We start from the raw sequence: 6,867 nt of genomic DNA, 5'->3' as shown, positions 1-6,867 counted from the left end.
CAAAGTCTTCCTTGACATTCCTCCATTTTGTGCAACCACTTACACTGGGCAAGGGTGAAGTTTCTGCTGTGTTGGCAGGTCTGCATAAAGTGTCCAAAGAAGCACTCATTTTCTAGCTTGTGTTTCATTACCTTTCTGAGTTGACCTTCTGGAGGCATCTGTTTAAGTGAACCTAAGCCAAGGAACCACAAGGCAGCAGGCTGAAAACCCTGGTTTAATTGACTCACCATGCCAAGCGGATGGAAAGCTTGGTGACAATGACAGCATGCTGTGCCGTGGTTTGTAGGGCTGGCTGCTTCACCAGCTCCAGGCATGCAGGCCCGGATGAACTCATTGAACCTGGGGTGGAAAGCTGACCCATGTGTGAGCAATAGGATAGGGAAGTTTTGCTGTGTCCAGCCATCTGCTGCGTGCCCTGTAGATCCAGTGCATCCCATAGCTGAGTGACTGCTCAGACACAACTGGTGTGTGCCTGTGTCATGGTAATTTTCCCAGATAAAGTGATGCCTCCTGCCTGAAGCCTTGTGTGTGTGGGGTGCGAGCGGTGGGTTCCCGTTAAAAAAGAGCATGTATCACCCAAAGGCAGAGGCTTGGCAGACCTCCAGATGCTGAGGCTCAGAAGTTACAAACCAAATTCTGCTAAAGCCCCAGGGGAGCTCATTTTGAGAAAACAGTGAACAATCAGACCTAAATCACAAGAAGACTGTTATCCCCTCTGGATTCAAACCAAAGAAAATGTTCACACCAGCTCTTCTGCATAAAACCAGGTTTTTGGTGTTATTCTACTGGCAGCGTACATGGTTGCCTGGGTGGAAAAGAAGATGAGGAAGGAGCTCTGCATCTTTGTTCTCTCCTGCAAGTTTTGTTTCCAGAACTGCTGTGGTAACAGGAACATCTTAAATTCTCTGCAGAAACGAAGGAATATGTGAGAAGAAATTAAACACAGCTGTGCGTAGTAAACAGTAATAATAACTCTCTAAGACTCCATGAATCGGGATCTTGTTATAATCGATGCTGCATCCATGTATGGGTCTAATTTTGAGAAACAGATGTGTGACATGTGACTGCCCAGCACTCACAATAGGCTTGGTAGATCTTACAGTCTCCTACATGTTCCTGATAGCTATTGTTCTTTCCTTATGCTTCTTATATCTGTTCACTGCACATACACATACACCCTCCAAAACTAAAGTTAGCAGCAATTTTGCCAATGACTTTGATGTGACTGAGATTTCATACCTACTGTGTAACTGTAGGATATACTGCTTTGATATATTGGAAAATGATCAACATTTACCATCTCTGAGAACTAAGATTTCGCCTTTTCTAGGTATTATCTATATCTAGAGTTAGCATGCAGGTTGTAGTTAAAAAAAAAAAAAAAAAGAAGAAGCATGATAACCAGATAAATATTTGTTTATTTTGCCTAGAGTGCAAACTGGCCATTTCAACATTGGTCTATTTATAATTACATTAACATAAATAAATCCAGACTGTTTGCACTTTGCTCAGCTCAGGGCTACGCTTGAGTTTTAGCAGAGCTAGAGGGATGAAACTCATTTGTTTTACACAGATCAGTCAGATCACAGCTGGCTCTGTAATACAAAAGTGATGACCAGCAGTGCCAAAATGATGTGGATCTGAAAGATGCCATTTATAGATGAGGACCAAGTGGGGCCTTCTATGCAGGGCCTGCGGTGCACCAATGGTACCCATGCTTCAAAGGTGACCCACAGAAGAAAAGTGAGCCCATGACCTTCTGGTTCTTCACAATGAATAAAAAAGTCCAAGAGGATGGCTGTTGGGCTCCATTTGGTAATATGTTAGAAGTATGAAAATAAGAAGACAGTAAGTTAGCTTGATTTGCTGTTTCTTTGTCCACAAGCCTTCCTGGAGAAATTCTGGATTTAGAGCTTTATTCCCTATTCCAAATGGCCTGCTGTGCACTGGGAGGGCAGCTGGTAGGACGTGTTGCTGTGGCTGCACTGGCCCCTGGCCTTGTGCACCAGTGAAACAAGCTGAGCCAGCAAAGCACAGCCCTTGCATGCCTGGCCCTGCACTGGGCATGGGGTGGAGTTTGGTTCTTTGGTCAGTTTTATGGCCCTGATGGACACTGCTGAGTCACCAAAGCTCTGCCGTCTGACCTGGCTGAGTTGTTTCACTGTTGTCCTGCAAGGCACTTGGATTACATAGGTCATATATCATACGACAAAACCAAAAGAGGCAACAAGCTAAATGCTCTGACTAAAACATCTCTGCTTCTAACTATTTTATTTAATTCCCGGCCCATTTCCCAGTGACATACAGTGCCAGTGCTCAGAATGTTTTGGGGAACTCAAGATTTCTAATGCAAGTAAAAGAAAAGAAGAAACTGACGAATGTATATAAAACTTAAAAATTATCAAATATGAATGGAAAAATAGACAAAAGCCTATTGCATCTTTTTTTTTCTTCTTGCATTCCAATAGTGGGTGAGATAATTTTTAACACATACTCGGACTATCCACACTGCAGACATCAATCCAGCCCCCAGCTGCACAATAATTTTGCTGTGACATAAATGGGTTCTCAAATCAGCTTGTAATGCAGCAAGGAGACGCGTAAAGAAAGGGATATTCTCAGCTGGAATCAGCACATCTTTCTGTCTTACCCTCTGTCTGCAAAGACCATCACTAAAGAATGCAGCAGGAGTAGTAGGGTTGAGTGCTCAGAGGGGACAAGAAATCCTGAAGACACTGCAGCTTCAGCTTTCACAGGAAGGCGCATGAAGGCATGCACTCTCACCAACCAGCAGCACTGTTCCTTGCCAGATGCAGCTGGTCTGGGGTCAGCTTTCACATAGTTTTCCCCATGGCAAGAGCAGCAAATGCAAGCTGAGCACCAAAGGACTGCAGTTTTGCCTGCTGCCTCCGCCTTGATGGAAATGCTAATGCATGACCTGTGTACTACAGAGGAACGGGTGATTTTAGATCATTACCAGGGAAAAACATGGCAGAGTCTAACTTGTCTCACCATGGTACTCGTGTCTCCTTCAGCAGTGAAGGAAGAAAAGGCTCAACACTGTGCTGAAGCTGCTTTTGTCTCAGCACAGCACTGGCTGCATCTGTTTGAAAGGCTCGCATTGTATCGCTGTGCTTTGTTATCGGGTTTCCCATGGTGGTCAGTGTTACATATCTTACATTGTTTGAGCTAATTAAGCTGGGGAATCAGGGAAAGCACATTTCCGGCGGGGATTTATTGCCAAAAGATATTTCAGCTGAAGGGGGAAAAAAGGAAATCTCCCTTTACGTCCAGCATTCCAGAGCTGTTTCATAATATTCGGTGTTCCATTTAGTGGAAATAAGCTGACAACAATGTCAAGAAGTGTGAACTTGAGAAAATTTGCTCTGCTTTGTGGAGTTTAAAAGTACCGTGAAGAAAGTAAGGAATCGTTGTAGCTGCAAAAATAAACAGTCAGCTTGGCTGGACGCAGAGTTAGATATGTTTCTTAACAACCTACATGCATGCGGTCATTTTGCTCTCAAGATGGTTTGTGCTGCTCTATTATTTGCACCCAATTTAGGTTCCTTTAGAGAAGAAAAGCAAATGGCAGTGCTTTTAGTCTTCAGTGGTGCACTTTGAGGGTGCTGGCAGAAATAGAAGACTTCTGTTTCCTGCATTAATCCTGCACCCAGGAAACAGTCCTGCATGCCCGACTTACTGTTGGATTGCTTTCGTACCTCTCCTGGTGGGTACCAGTCCTCTCTGCCCTAGGGATGGCTCTTCTTCCCAAATACAACCCTCCCTGCACCACCTTCATTGCCAGCTTGTGATTTGCAATGCTCCAGTTTGAGGTTTGATGGGCACCTTTACAGATAAGAATATCTCTTTTACAATAATGGAATCATTAAGGTTAAAAAAGACCTCTAAGATCATCTAGTACAACCATCAACCTGTCACCACCATGTCCTCAAGTGCCATAGCTACACATTTTTTTCACAGGGCACCATGGATTATCAAGGCCACACCAGGTTATCAGAAGATTTGGGCTCACGGGTTGAACCCTGCATAAGCAGATGGCCCATCAGTGGTGAAGCGTGTTCTCCAGGACCATCAGCTGCTCCCAAGTGCTGCCTGTGTGATAAAGCCTTGACTAGAACATGGCTGTCAGCCCAGCTAAAAAGGGAGACTCAGCTCTTACATATGAGATTGTGGTGTACTGATTCATTGTCAGCAAATCTTGTGTGTGTACAAAGCCTAACTACTCTTCTGGACAATGGGATTGATGATGATGATGACTATGATTTCTTCCTTTTCATCAGAAGGTCTAAAAGGCTTTGCTGAAAGCAGGAAGGATGATTACCCTCTGCCTGCCAAGGGAAACCTGAGCAGCTGGGCAGCACTGTTGGCTACTGAAGACACTCAGTGTTTCAGGAGGGAAAGTCCTGTCTTCAGCTTCATTAAACTTTTGTCAGGCTTTGACTGCTTAGTGTGAAATTTTCTGTGTAAATGTCTTCAGAAGAACATTTTGTTGTTTTCACTGCTAGTCTCAGCTGGAGCATTTCAGCTATCTCCAACATAAGGGAAAAGAAGGCGTTTCACCCATAGAAAAAGGCTGGCAACTTTGGCACTATTCCTCATTTGAAGCGGGAGCTGAAAAACCTGATGTCACTCTTCTGTCAGTGAATATCTACCTAATTTTTAGGCCCGTGCAAAATTACAGTTTGCTCTTTCTCACCACAGTTGAGTGTATTTTAGTCAAACTCCCTTCCTACATGGCAGCAAGCAGGTGCTAGTGTGCAATCTGCCATAGTTTAACTATGAGGTCCAGTGAGAAGAGTCTGAGATAGGAGTTCAGCTTTGCTATGTCACATACAGGTGTCAGTGTGAAGCTGAATGATAACACTTTGTTCTTTCTTCCTTATTTATTTTTTTCAAAATAGGAAATTAAATGCCAAAGCTGTTAAAAGATTGTGCTGAGACAGAAAAATCAGTCTCAAAGTCAAAGAGAATGGATTCCACAATTAAGGTTTCTTTGTAATCCTGTGCCAGTCCCTTTGTGGAGATTTTATTATTATGATCCATCTTTAATTAAATGATGGCAGTAATTTTTTTCCCTAAGTCCCCATCCTCATGTACTGCACAGGGTGATTCTGCTGTTAAAATTAATGAAGACTGTATTATGAGGAAAGCCCTTGGCTGTAGGGTCCTCACCCCAAGCACTCCTGCAGCTGAAAGACTCACAGCACATAAGGCAGTGGGGTCATGAGAAGAGAGAGGATTACATGGTGCCTTAGGAATTTGGCTGCTGGGTGGCATATCTGCTCCTGCCACTGCATCCCTACATGATGCTGACCAGGACATTTAGAGCAGGTTTTTCACTAATGGATGCTAAATACAAACCTGTCAATTGCAGCGAGCTGCCTCAGCACCCAGTATATCCATTGAGGGAAATGTGCGTTTGGAGCTACAAGCCTGGACAGAAAGGCAAGCCAGAGCTCCCTGCTCAGCTTCCCTGTTTTCCTGACAGTAAGCAAACCAGAGCAGAGCAGATCGATACTGAGCTACAGATTAAACACGCCAAGCAGAACCAGTGTTTGTTGGTAGAAACCTGCTCTAGTGCATGCAATAAGCCTCGGGAGGGAAAGGGGTGTGGAGAAAGGCAGCGCAGAGCAGGCGGCAGTGCCTCCCTCTCACTGACCGTACAACCGATCGCATCGATAGGCCCTCCTTTCATCCCACAGAACAGCTGAACGTGTCACAAACTGTACCATGTGCAGCAAGGAGCCCCTGGTGTTTTCAGACCCTTTTTCCTTATCACCTGCCCAGGCCCACACCCTGTGTGCCCAGAGCGGAGTGACCCACAGGCTGAGAAGGAGGAGCAGCATGGTGCTTCCGGAGGTCATGGTTGGAGATTGGAGATAGAGCCTCACAAAGTCTGCGACAGCCGTGGCAAATGTGACCTGCTCCATTATTGAATTCTGTGCTGCTGTTTTGCTTTTGCACTTAATATTGGTAATTATGCAATTTCTAGTCAACTTCCCTGTCATAACCAGGGCAGCAACGCTGACAAAACAGGCTTTAAATAAGCTCTTGTCAAAGTAACAGCTATTTTTGTTTGCCCTATTTAGCACTGTGTTTAAGGTCTACAGTGGAAATCTCAGGCAATTTTAAATACATGGTGCAGTTATTTCATCATCATCACAGCATTCAAAACCCCCGAAGCCTAGAAAATACAAATGTTTCAGCAGAACCTTCTGGTGGTTCAACCTGCACACAAAGATTGTAGTTTTTGCAATAGCTCATTGAGAGTCAGGAAGCACAGGCAGGCTTTCAGATTCTTCATCTCCTCTTCAGGCTGCAGGAAATATCGAACCATAGAATCGCAGAATGGTTTGGGTTGGAGGAGGCATTAAAGAGAGCCTAGATCCACCCCTGTGCCATGGGCAGGGCTGCCACCCACCAGACCAGGCTGCCCAGGGCCCATCCAACCTGCCCTTGAGAACCTTCAGAGATGGGGCACCACAGCTTCTCTGGGCAGCTGTGCCAGGACCTCACCACCCTCTGAGTAAAGAAATTATTCCTAACATCTAATCTAAATCTTCCTTCTTTTAGTTTAAAGCCATTCCGCTTTATTCTAACAGATGGTGTAAAAAGTTGGTTTACCTCCTGCTTGTATGCTCCCTTGAAGTACAGGAAGATCACAATGAGGTCTCCCTGGAGCCTTCTCTTCTCCAAACTAAACAAGCCCAGCTCCCTCAGCCTATCTTCATAGGAGAGGTACTCCAGCCCTCTGATTATCTTCGTGGCCCTCCTCTGGACCACTTCTACCTATTCCAGGTCCTTCTTGTGCTGAGGGGCCCAAATATGGATGCAGTATTGGACAGG

Source organism: Meleagris gallopavo, chromosome 6 (assembly GCF_905368555.1).
Source record: "Meleagris gallopavo chromosome 6, MGAL_WU_HG_1.1, whole genome shotgun sequence".
Lineage (NCBI taxonomy): Eukaryota > Metazoa > Chordata > Aves > Galliformes > Phasianidae > Meleagris > Meleagris gallopavo.
This window is presented reverse-complemented; position numbering follows the sequence as displayed.